Genomic DNA, 14,660 nt, shown 5'->3' with positions numbered 1-14,660 from the left:
CCCTAGGAGGGGTGCGTCACTTGAGTGGGTTGAGTCACTGACGTGATCTTCCTGTCTGGGTTGGCGTCCCCCATTGGGTTGTGCCGTGGCGGAGATCATTGTGGGCAATACTCGGCCTTGTCTCAGGATGGTAAGTTGGTGGTTGAAGATATCCCTCTAGTGGTGTGGGGGCTGTGCTTTGGCAAAGTGGGTGGGGTTATATCCTGCCTGTTTGGCCCTGTCCAGGGGTATCATCGGATGGGGCCACAGTGTCTCCTGACCCCTCCTGTCTCAGCCTAGAGTATTTATGCTGCAGTATCTTATGTGTCGGGGAGCTAGGGTCAGTCTGTTGTATCTGGAGTACTTCTCCTGTCTTAGCCGGTGTCCTGTGTGAATTTAAGTATGCTTTCTCTAATTCACTCTTTCTCTCTCTCGGAGGACCTGAGCCCTAGGACCATGCCTCAGGACTACCTGGCATGATGACTCCTTGCTGTCCCCAGTCCACCTGGCCGTGCTGCTGCTCCATGAAAAGTCTCTATGAAAAGTCAACTGACATTTACTCCTGAGGTGCTGACTTGTTGCACCCTCGACAACTACTGTGATTATTATTATTTGACCATGCTGGTCATTTATGAACGTTTGAATATCTTGGCCTTGTTCTGTTATAATCTCCACCCGGCACAGCCAGAAGAGGACTGGCCACCCCTCATAGCCTGGTTCCTCTCTAGGTTTCTTCCTAGGTTTTGGCCTTTGTGGTATTTAACAATCATGAGATCTGTTACAGGACACTGGCTCAGACCAGTCGTTGTGGTATTTAACCACCATGAGATCTGTTACAGGACACTGGCTCAGACCAGTCGTTGTGGTATTTAACTACCATGAGATCTGTTACAGGACACTGGCTCAGACCAGTCGTTGTGGTATTTAACCACCATGAGATCTGTTACAGGACACTGGCTCAGACCAGTCGTTGTGGTATTTAACCACCATGAGATCTGTTACAGGACACTGGCTCAGACCAGTCGTTGTGGTATTTAACCACCATGAGATCTGTTACAGGACACTGGCTCAGACCAGTCGTTGTGGTATTTAACTACCATGAGATCTGTTACAGGACACTGGCTCAGACCAGTCGTTGTGGTATTTAACCACCATGAGATCTGTTACAGGACACTGGCTCAGACCAGTCGTTGTGGTATTTAACTACCATGAGATCTGTTACAGAACAGGACACTGGCTCAGACCAGTCGTTGTGGTATTTAACTACCATGAGATCTGTTACAGGACACTGGCTCAGACCAGTCGTTGTGGTATTTAACCACCATGAGATCTGTTACAGGACACTGGCTCAGACCAGTCGTTGTGGTATTTAACCACCATGAGATCTGTTACAGAACAGGACACTGGCTCAGACCAGTCGTTGTGGTATTTAACCACCATGAGATCTGTTACAGAACAGGACACTGGCTCAGACCAGTCGTTGTGGTATTTAACCACCATGAGATCTGTTACAGGACAGGACACTGGCTCAGACCAGTCGTTGTGGTATTTAACTACCATGAGATCTGTTACAGGACACTGGCTCAGACCAGTTGTTGTGGTATTTAACCACCATGAGATCTGTTACAGAACAGGACACTGGCTCAGACCAGTCGTTGTGGTATTTAACCACCATGAGATCTGTTACAGGACACTGGCTCAGACCAGTCGTTGTGGTATTTAACTACCATGAGATCTGTTACAGAACAGGACACTGGCTCAGACCAGTCGTTGTGGTATTTAACCACCATGAGATCTGTTACAGAACAGGACACTGGCTCAGACCAGTCGTTGTGGTATTTAACCACCATGAGATCTGTTACAGGACAGGACACTGGCTCAGACCAGTCGTTGTGGTATTTAACCACCATGAGATCTGTTACAGGACACTGGCTCAGACCAGTCGTTGTGGTATTTAACCACCATGAGATCTGTTACAGGACAGGACACTGGCTCAGACCAGTCGTTGTGGTATTTAACCACTATGAGATCTGTTACAGAACAGGACACTGGCTCAGACCAGTCGTTGTGGTATTTAACTACCATGAGATCTGTTACAGGACACTGGCTCAGACCAGTCGTTGTGGTATTTAACCACCATGAGATCTGTTACAGAACAGGACACTGGCTCAGACCAGTCGTTGTGGTATTTAACCACCATGAGATCTGTTACAGAACAGGACACTGGCTCAGACCAGTCGTTGTGGTATTTAACCACCATGAGATCTGTTACAGAACAGGACACTGGCTCAGACCAGTCGTTGTGGTATTTAACTACCATGAGATCTGTTACAGAACAGGACACTGGCTCAGACCAGTCGTTGTGGTATTTAACCACCATGAGATCTGTTACAGAACAGGACACTGGCTCAGACCAGTCGTTGTGGTATTTAACCACCATGAGATCTGTTACAGGACAGGACACTGGCTCAGACCAGTCGTTGTGGTATTTAACCACCATGAGATCTGTTACAGAACAGGACACTGGCTCAGACCAGTCGTTGTGGTATTTAACCACCATGAGATCTGTTACAGAACAGGACACTGGCTCAGACCAGTCGTTGTGGTATTTAACCACCATGAGATCTGTTACAGAACAGGACACTGGCTCAGACCAGTCGTTGTGGTATTTAACCACCATGAGATCTGTTACAGAACAGGACACTGGCTCAGACCAGTTGTTGTGGTATTTAACCACCATGAGATCTGTTACAGAACAGGACACTGGCTCAGACCAGTCGTTGTGGTATTTAACCACCATGAGATCTGTTACAGGACAGGACACTGGCTCAGACCAGTCGTTGTGGTATTTAACCACCATGAGATCTGTTACAGGACAGGACACTGGCTCAGACCAGTCGTTGTGGTATTTAACCACCATGAGATCTGTTACAGGACAGGACACTGGCTCAGACCAGTCGTTGTGGTATTTAACCACCATGAGATCTGTTACAGAACAGGACACTGGCTCAGACCAGTCGTTGTGGTATTTAACCACCATGAGATCTGTTACAGAACAGGACACTGGCTCAGACCAGTCGTTGTGGTATTTAACCACCATGAGATCTGTTACAGGACACTGGCTCAGACCAGTCGTTGTGGTATTTAACTACCATGAGATCTGTTACAGGACAGGACACTGGCTCAGACCAGTCGTTGTGGTATTTAACCACCATGAGATCTGTTACAGGACACTGGCTCAGACCAGTCGTTGTGGTATTTAACCACCATGAGATCTGTTACAGGACAGGACACTGGCTCAGACCAGTCGTTGTGGTATTTAACCACCATGAGATCTGTTACAGAACAGGACACTGGCTCAGACCAGTCGTTGTGGTATTTAACCACCATGAGATCTGTTACAGAACAGGACACTGGCTCAGACCAGTCGTTGTGGTATTTAACCACCATGAGATCTGTTACAGGACACTGGCTCAGACCAGTCGTTGTGGTATTTAACCACCATGAGATCTGTTACAGAACAGGACACTGGCTCAGACCAGTCGTTGTGGTATTTAACCACCATGAGATCTGTTACAGGACAGGACACTGGCTCAGACCAGTCGTTGTGGTATTTAACCACCATGAGATCTGTTACAGAACAGGACACTGGCTCAGACCAGTCGTTGTGGTATTTAACTACCATGAGATCTGTTACAGGACACTGGCTCAGACCAGTCGTTGTGGTGTTTAACCACCATGAGATCTGTTACAGAACAGGACACTGGCTCAGACCAGTCGTTGTGGTATTTAACCACCATGAGATCTGTTACAGAACAGGACACTGGCTCAGACCAGTCGTTGTGGTATTTAACCACCATGAGATCTGTTACAGGACAGGACACTGGCTCAGACCAGTCGTTGTGGTATTTAACCACCATGAGATCTGTTACAGGACACTGGCTCAGACCAGTCGTTGTGGTATTTAACCACCATGAGATCTGTTACAGAACAGGACACTGGCTCAGACCAGTCGTTGTGGTATTTAACCACCATGAGATCTGTTACAGGACAGGACACTGGCTCAGACCAGTCGTTGTGGTATTTAACCACCATGAGATCTGTTACAGAACAGGACACTGGCTCAGACCAGTCGTTGTGGTATTTAACCACCATGAGATCTGTTACAGAACAGGACACTGGCTCAGACCAGTCGTTGTGGTATTTAACCACCATGAGATCTGTTACAGGACAGGACACTGGCTCAGACCAGTCGTTGTGGTATTTAACCACCATGAGATCTGTTACAGAACAGGACACTGGCTCAGACCAGTCGTTGTGGTATTTAACCACCATGAGATCTGTTACAGGACAGGACACTGGCTCAGACCAGTCGTTGTGGTATTTAACCACCATGAGATCTGTTACAGAACAGGACACTGGCTCAGACCAGTCGTTGTGGTATTTAACCACCATGAGATCTGTTACAGGACAGGACACTGGCTCAGACCAGTCGTTGTGGTATTTAACCACCATGAGATCTGTTACAGGACAGGACACTGGCTCAGACCAGTCGTTGTGGTATATAACCACCATGAGATCTGTTACAGAACAGGACACTGGCTCAGACCAGTCGTTGTGGTATTTAACCACCATGAGATCTGTTACAGAACAGGACACTGGCTCAGACCAGTCGTTGTGGTATTTAACCACCATGAGATCTGTTACAGAACAGGACACTGGCTCAGACCAGTCGTTGTGGTATTTAACCACCATGAGATCTGTTACAGAACAGGACACTGGCTCAGACCAGTCGTTGTGGTATTTAACCACCATGAGATCTGTTACAGAACAGGACACTGGCTCAGACCAGTCGTTGTGGTATTTAACCACCATGAGATCTGTTACAGAACAGGACACTGGCTCAGACCAGTCGTTGTGGTATTTAACCACCATGAGATCTGTTACAGAACAGGACACTGGCTCAGACCAGTCGTTGTGGTATTTAACCACCATGAGATCTGTTACAGAACAGGACACTGGCTCAGACCAGTCGTTGTGGTATTTAACCACCATGAGATCTGTTACAGAACAGGACACTGGCTCAGACCTGTCGTTGTGGTATTTAACCACCATGAGATCTGTTACAGAACAGGACACTGGCTCAGACCAGTCGTTGTGGTATTTAACCACCATGAGATCTGTTACAGAACAGGACACTGGCTCAGACCAGTCGTTGTGGTATTTAACCACCATGAGATCTGTTACAGGACAGGACACTGGCTCAGACCAGTCGTTGTGGTATTTAACCACCATGAGATCTGTTACAGAACAGGACACTGGCTCAGACCAGTCGTTGTGGTATTTAACTACCATGAGATCTGTTACAGGACAGGACACTGGCTCAGACCAGTCGTTGTGGTATTTAACCACCATGAGATCTGTTACAGGACAGGACACTGGCTCAGACCAGTCGTTGTGGTATTTAACCACCATGAGATCTGTTACAGGACACTGGCTCAGACCAGTCGTTGTGGTATTTAACCACCATGAGATCTGTTACAGGACACTGGCTCAGACCAGTCGTTGTGGTATTTAACTACCATGAGATCTGTTACAGGACACTGGCTCAGACCAGTCGTTGTGGTATTTAACCACCATGAGATCTGTTACAGGACACTGGCTCAGACCAGTCGTTGTGGTATTTAACTACCATGAGATCTGTTACAGAACAGGACACTGGCTCAGACCAGTCGTTGTGGTATTTAACCACCATGAGATCTGTTACAGAACAGGACACTGGCTCAGACCAGTCGTTGTGGTATTTAACTACCATGAGATCTGTTACAGGACAGGACACTGGCTCAGACCAGTCGTTGTGGTATTTAACCACCATGAGATCTGTTACAGAACAGGACACTGGCTCAGACCAGTCGTTGTGGTATTTAACCACCATGAGATCTGTTACAGAACAGGACACTGGCTCAGACCAGTCGTTGTGGTATTTAACCACCATGAGATCTGTTACAGGACAGGACACTGGCTCAGACCAGTCGTTGTGGTATTTAACCACCATGAGATCTGTTACAGAACAGGACACTGGCTCAGACCAGTCGTTGTGGTATTTAACCACCATGAGATCTGTTACAGGACAGGACACTGGCTCAGACCAGTCGTTGTGGTATTTAACCACCATGAGATCTGTTACAGGACACTGGCTCAGACCAGTCGTTGTGGTATTTAACCACCATGAGATCTGTTACAGAACAGGACACTGGCTCAGACCAGTCGTTGTGGTATTTAACCACCATGAGATCTGTTACAGGACAGGACACTGGCTCAGACCAGTCGTTGTGGTATTTAACCACCATGAGATCTGTTACAGAACAGGACACTGGCTCAGACCAGTCGTTGTGGTATTTAACCACCATGAGATCTGTTACAGGACACTGGCTCAGACCAGTCGTTGTGGTATTTAACCACCATGAGATCTGTTACAGAACAGGACACTGGCTCAGACCAGTCGTTGTGGTATTTAACCACCATGAGATCTGTTACAGAACAGGACACTGGCTCAGACCAGTCGTTGTGGTATTTAACCACCATGAGATCTGTTACAGAACAGGACACTGGCTCAGACCAGTCGTTGTGGTATTTAACCACCATGAGATCTGTTACAGAACAGGACACTGGCTCAGACCAGTCGTTGTGGTATTTAACCACCATGAGATCTGTTACAGAACAGGACACTGGCTCAGACCAGTCGTTGTGGTATTTAACCACCATGAGATCTGTTACAGGACAGGACACTGGCTCAGACCAGTCGTTGTGGTATTTAACCACCATGAGATCTGTTACAGAACAGGACACTGGCTCAGACCAGTCGTTGTGGTATTTAACCACCATGAGATCTGTTACAGAACAGGACACTGGCTCAGACCAGTCGTTGTGGTATTTAACCACCATGAGATCTGTTACAGAACAGGACACTGGCTCAGACCAGTCGTTGTGGTATTTAACTACCATGAGATCTGTTACAGGACAGGACACTGGCTCAGACCAGTCGTTGTGGTATTTAACCACCATGAGATCTGTTACAGGACACTGGCTCAGACCAGTCGTTGTGGTATTTAACCACTATGAGATCTGTTACAGAACAGGACACTGGCTCAGACCAGTCGTTGTGGTATTTAACCACCATGAGATCTGTTACAGAACAGGACACTGGCTCAGACCAGTCGTTGTGGTATTTAACCACCATGAGATCTGTTACAGGACAGGACACTGGCTCAGACCAGTCGTTGTGGTATTTAACCACCATGAGATCTGTTACAGGACACTGGCTCAGACCAGTCGTTGTGGTATTTAACCACCATGAGATCTGTTACAGAACAGGACACTGGCTCAGACCAGTCGTTGTGGTATTTAACTACCATGAGATCTGTTACAGGACAGGACACTGGCTCAGACCAGTCGTTGTGGTATTTAACCACCATGAGATCTGTTACAGAACAGGACACTGGCTCAGACCAGTCGTTGTGGTATTTAACCACCATGAGATCTGTTACAGGACAGGACACTGGCTCAGACCAGTCGTTGTGGTATTTAACCACCATGAGATCTGTTACAGAACAGGACACTGGCTCAGACCAGTCGTTGTGGTATTTAACCACCATGAGATCTGTTACAGGACAGGACACTGGCTCAGACCAGTCGTTGTGGTATTTAACCACCATGAGATCTGTTACAGAACAGGACACTGCCTCAGACCAGTCGTTGTGGTATTTAACCACCATGAGATCTGTTACAGAACAGGACACTGGCTCAGACCAGTCGTTGTGGTATTTAACCACTATGAGATCTGTTACAGGACAGGACACTGGCTCAGACCAGTCGTTGTGGTATTTAACCACCATGAGATCTGTTACAGGACAGGACACTGGCTCAGACCAGTCGTTGTGGTATTTAACCACCATGAGATCTGTTACAGGACACTGGCTCAGACCAGTCGTTGTGGTATTTAACCACCATGAGATCTGTTACAGAACAGGACACTGGCTCAGACCAGTCGTTGTGGTATTTAACCACTATGAGATCTGTTACAGAACAGGACACTGGCTCAGACCAGTCGTTGTGGTATTTAACCACTATGAGATCTGTTACAGAACAGGACACTGGCTCAGACCAGTCGTTGTGGTATTTAACCACTATGAGATCTGTTACAGGACAGGACACTGGCTCAGACCAGTCGTTGTGGTATTTAACCACCATGAGATCTGTTACAGGACAGGACACTGGCTCAGACCAGTCGTTGTGGTATTTAACCACCATGAGATCTGTTACAGGACAGGACACTGGCTCAGACCAGTCGTTGTGGTATTTAACCACTATGAGATCTGTTACAGAACAGGACACTGGCTCAGACCAGTCGTTGTGGTATTTAACCACCATGAGATCTGTTACAGAACAGACCAGTGGCTCAGACCAGTCGTTGTGGTATTTAACCACCATGAGATCTGTTACAGGACACTGGCTCAGACCAGTCGTTGTGGTATTTAACCACCATGAGATCTGTTACAGAACAGGACACTGGCTCAGACCAGTCGTTGTGGTATTTAACCACCATGAGATCTGTTACAGGACAGGACACTGGCTCAGACCAGTCGTTGTGGTATTTAACCACCATGAGATCTGTTACAGAACAGGACACTGGCTCAGACCAGTCGTTGTGGTATTTAACCACCATGAGATCTGTTACAGAACAGGACACTGGCTCAGACCAGTCGTTGTGGTATTTAACCACCATGAGATCTGTTACAGAACAGGACACTGGCTCAGACCAGTCGTTGTGGTATTTAACCACCATGAGATCTGTTACAGAACAGGACACTGGCTCAGACCAGTCGTTGTGGTATTTAACCACCATGAGATCTGTTACAGAACAGGACACTGGCTCAGACCAGTCGTTGTGGTATTTAACCACCATGAGATCTGTTACAGGACAGGACACTGGCTCAGACCAGTCGTTGTGGTATTTAACCACCATGAGATCTGTTACAGGACAGGACACTGGCTCAGACCAGTCGTTGTGGTATTTAACCACCATGAGATCTGTTACAGGACAGGACACTGGCTCAGACCAGTCGTTGTGGTATTTAACCACCATGAGATCTGTTACAGAACAGGACACTGGCTCAGACCAGTCGTTGTGGTATTTAACCACCATGAGATCTGTTACAGAACAGGACACTGGCTCAGACCAGTCGTTGTGGTATTTAACCACCATGAGATCTGTTACAGGACACTGGCTCAGACCAGTCGTTGTGGTATTTAACTACCATGAGATCTGTTACAGGACAGGACACTGGCTCAGACCAGTCGTTGTGGTATTTAACCACCATGAGATCTGTTACAGGACACTGGCTCAGACCAGTCGTTGTGGTATTTAACCACCATGAGATCTGTTACAGGACAGGACACTGGCTCAGACCAGTCGTTGTGGTATTTAACCACCATGAGATCTGTTACAGAACAGGACACTGGCTCAGACCAGTCGTTGTGGTATTTAACCACCATGAGATCTGTTACAGAACAGGACACTGGCTCAGACCAGTCGTTGTGGTATTTAACCACCATGAGATCTGTTACAGGACACTGGCTCAGACCAGTCGTTGTGGTATTTAACCACCATGAGATCTGTTACAGAACAGGACACTGGCTCAGACCAGTCGTTGTGGTATTTAACCACCATGAGATCTGTTACAGGACAGGACACTGGCTCAGACCAGTCGTTGTGGTATTTAACCACCATGAGATCTGTTACAGAACAGGACACTGGCTCAGACCAGTCGTTGTGGTATTTAACTACCATGAGATCTGTTACAGGACACTGGCTCAGACCAGTCGTTGTGGTGTTTAACCACCATGAGATCTGTTACAGAACAGGACACTGGCTCAGACCAGTCGTTGTGGTATTTAACCACCATGAGATCTGTTACAGAACAGGACACTGGCTCAGACCAGTCGTTGTGGTATTTAACCACCATGAGATCTGTTACAGGACAGGACACTGGCTCAGACCAGTCGTTGTGGTATTTAACCACCATGAGATCTGTTACAGGACACTGGCTCAGACCAGTCGTTGTGGTATTTAACCACCATGAGATCTGTTACAGAACAGGACACTGGCTCAGACCAGTCGTTGTGGTATTTAACCACCATGAGATCTGTTACAGGACAGGACACTGGCTCAGACCAGTCGTTGTGGTATTTAACCACCATGAGATCTGTTACAGAACAGGACACTGGCTCAGACCAGTCGTTGTGGTATTTAACCACCATGAGATCTGTTACAGAACAGGACACTGGCTCAGACCAGTCGTTGTGGTATTTAACCACCATGAGATCTGTTACAGGACAGGACACTGGCTCAGACCAGTCGTTGTGGTATTTAACCACCATGAGATCTGTTACAGAACAGGACACTGGCTCAGACCAGTCGTTGTGGTATTTAACCACCATGAGATCTGTTACAGGACAGGACACTGGCTCAGACCAGTCGTTGTGGTATTTAACCACCATGAGATCTGTTACAGAACAGGACACTGGCTCAGACCAGTCGTTGTGGTATTTAACCACCATGAGATCTGTTACAGGACAGGACACTGGCTCAGACCAGTCGTTGTGGTATTTAACCACCATGAGATCTGTTACAGGACAGGACACTGGCTCAGACCAGTCGTTGTGGTATATAACCACCATGAGATCTGTTACAGAACAGGACACTGGCTCAGACCAGTCGTTGTGGTATTTAACCACCATGAGATCTGTTACAGAACAGGACACTGGCTCAGACCAGTCGTTGTGGTATTTAACCACCATGAGATCTGTTACAGAACAGGACACTGGCTCAGACCAGTCGTTGTGGTATTTAACCACCATGAGATCTGTTACAGAACAGGACACTGGCTCAGACCAGTCGTTGTGGTATTTAACCACCATGAGATCTGTTACAGAACAGGACACTGGCTCAGACCAGTCGTTGTGGTATTTAACCACCATGAGATCTGTTACAGAACAGGACACTGGCTCAGACCAGTCGTTGTGGTATTTAACCACCATGAGATCTGTTACAGAACAGGACACTGGCTCAGACCAGTCGTTGTGGTATTTAACCACCATGAGATCTGTTACAGAACAGGACACTGGCTCAGACCAGTCGTTGTGGTATTTAACCACCATGAGATCTGTTACAGAACAGGACACTGGCTCAGACCTGTCGTTGTGGTATTTAACCACCATGAGATCTGTTACAGAACAGGACACTGGCTCAGACCAGTCGTTGTGGTATTTAACCACCATGAGATCTGTTACAGAACAGGACACTGGCTCAGACCAGTCGTTGTGGTATTTAACCACCATGAGATCTGTTACAGGACAGGACACTGGCTCAGACCAGTCGTTGTGGTATTTAACCACCATGAGATCTGTTACAGAACAGGACACTGGCTCAGACCAGTCGTTGTGGTATTTAACTACCATGAGATCTGTTACAGGACAGGACACTGGCTCAGACCAGTCGTTGTGGTATTTAACCACCATGAGATCTGTTACAGGACAGGACACTGGCTCAGACCAGTCGTTGTGGTATTTAACCACCATGAGATCTGTTACAGGACACTGGCTCAGATCAGTCGTTGTGGTATTTAACCACCATGAGATCTGTTACAGGACACTGGCTCAGACCAGTCGTTGTGGTATTTAACTACCATGAGATCTGTTACAGGACACTGGCTCAGACCAGTCGTTGTGGTATTTAACCACCATGAGATCTGTTACAGGACACTGGCTCAGACCAGTCGTTGTGGTATTTAACTACCATGAGATCTGTTACAGAACAGGACACTGGCTCAGACCAGTCGTTGTGGTATTTAACCACCATGAGATCTGTTACAGAACAGGACACTGGCTCAGACCAGTCGTTGTGGTATTTAACTACCATGAGATCTGTTACAGGACAGGACACTGGCTCAGACCAGTCGTTGTGGTATTTAACCACCATGAGATCTGTTACAGAACAGGACACTGGCTCAGACCAGTCGTTGTGGTATTTAACCACCATGAGATCTGTTACAGAACAGGACACTGGCTCAGACCAGTCGTTGTGGTATTTAACCACCATGAGATCTGTTACAGGACAGGACACTGGCTCAGACCAGTCGTTGTGGTATTTAACCACCATGAGATCTGTTACAGAACAGGACACTGGCTCAGACCAGTCGTTGTGGTATTTAACCACCATGAGATCTGTTACAGGACAGGACACTGGCTCAGACCAGTCGTTGTGGTATTTAACCACCATGAGATCTGTTACAGGACACTGGCTCAGACCAGTCGTTGTGGTATTTAACCACCATGAGATCTGTTACAGAACAGGACACTGGCTCAGACCAGTCGTTGTGGTATTTAACCACCATGAGATCTGTTACAGGACAGGACACTGGCTCAGACCAGTCGTTGTGGTATTTAACCACCATGAGATCTGTTACAGAACAGGACACTGGCTCAGACCAGTCGTTGTGGTATTTAACCACCATGAGATCTGTTACAGGACACTGGCTCAGACCAGTCGTTGTGGTATTTAACCACCATGAGATCTGTTACAGAACAGGACACTGGCTCAGACCAGTCGTTGTGGTATTTAACCACCATGAGATCTGTTACAGAACAGGACACTGGCTCAGACCAGTCGTTGTGGTATTTAACCACCATGAGATCTGTTACAGAACAGGACACTGGCTCAGACCAGTCGTTGTGGTATTTAACCACCATGAGATCTGTTACAGAACAGGACACTGGCTCAGACCAGTCGTTGTGGTATTTAACCACCATGAGATCTGTTACAGAACAGGACACTGGCTCAGACCAGTCGTTGTGGTATTTAACCACCATGAGATCTGTTACAGGACAGGACACTGGCTCAGACCAGTCGTTGTGGTATTTAACCACCATGAGATCTGTTACAGAACAGGACACTGGCTCAGACCAGTCGTTGTGGTATTTAACCACCATGAGATCTGTTACAGAACAGGACACTGGCTCAGACCAGTCGTTGTGGTATTTAACCACCATGAGATCTGTTACAGAACAGGACACTGGCTCAGACCAGTCGTTGTGGTATTTAACTACCATGAGATCTGTTACAGGACAGGACACTGGCTCAGACCAGTCGTTGTGGTATTTAACCACCATGAGATCTGTTACAGGACACTGGCTCAGACCAGTCGTTGTGGTATTTAACCACTATGAGATCTGTTACAGAACAGGACACTGGCTCAGACCAGTCGTTGTGGTATTTAACCACCATGAGATCTGTTACAGAACAGGACACTGGCTCAGACCAGTCGTTGTGGTATTTAACCACCATGAGATCTGTTACAGGACAGGACACTGGCTCAGACCAGTCGTTGTGGTATTTAACCACCATGAGATCTGTTACAGGACACTGGCTCAGACCAGTCGTTGTGGTATTTAACCACCATGAGATCTGTTACAGAACAGGACACTGGCTCAGACCAGTCGTTGTGGTATTTAACTACCATGAGATCTGTTACAGGACAGGACACTGGCTCAGACCAGTCGTTGTGGTATTTAACCACCATGAGATCTGTTACAGAACAGGACACTGGCTCAGACCAGTCGTTGTGGTATTTAACCACCATGAGATCTGTTACAGGACAGGACACTGGCTCAGACCAGTCGTTGTGGTATTTAACCACCATGAGATCTGTTACAGAACAGGACACTGGCTCAGACCAGTCGTTGTGGTATTTAACCACCATGAGATCTGTTACAGGACAGGACACTGGCTCAGACCAGTCGTTGTGGTATTTAACCACCATGAGATCTGTTACAGAACAGGACACTGCCTCAGACCAGTCGTTGTGGTATTTAACCACCATGAGATCTGTTACAGGACAGGACACTGGCTCAGACCAGTCGTTGTGGTATTTAACCACTATGAGATCTGTTACAGGACAGGACACTGGCTCAGACCAGTCGTTGTGGTATTTAACCACCATGAGATCTGTTACAGGACAGGACACTGGCTCAGACCAGTCGTTGTGGTATTTAACCACCATGAGATCTGTTACAGGACACTGGCTCAGACCAGTCGTTGTGGTATTTAACCACCATGAGATCTGTTACAGAACAGGACACTGGCTCAGACCAGTCGTTGTGGTATTTAACCACTATGAGATCTGTTACAGAACAGGACACTGGCTCAGACCAGTCGTTGTGGTATTTAACCACTATGAGATCTGTTACAGAACAGGACACTGGCTCAGACCAGTCGTTGTGGTATTTAACCACTATGAGATCTGTTACAGGACAGGACACTGGCTCAGACCAGTCGTTGTGGTATTTAACCACCATGAGATCTGTTACAGGACAGGACACTGGCTCAGACCAGTCGTTGTGGTATTTAACCACCATGAGATCTGTTACAGGACAGGACACTGGCTCAGACCAGTCGTTGTGGTATTTAACCACTATGAGATCTGTTACAGAACAGGACACTGGCTCAGACCAGTCGTTGTGGTATTTAACCACCATGAGATCTGTTACAGAACAGACCAGTGGCTCAGACCAGTCGTTGTGGTATTTAACCACCATGAGATCTGTTACAGGACACTGGCTCA

The sequence above is a fragment of the Oncorhynchus mykiss genome, chromosome 6 (assembly GCF_013265735.2).
Source record: "Oncorhynchus mykiss isolate Arlee chromosome 6, USDA_OmykA_1.1, whole genome shotgun sequence".
NCBI lineage: Eukaryota > Metazoa > Chordata > Actinopteri > Salmoniformes > Salmonidae > Oncorhynchus > Oncorhynchus mykiss.
This window is presented reverse-complemented; position numbering follows the sequence as displayed.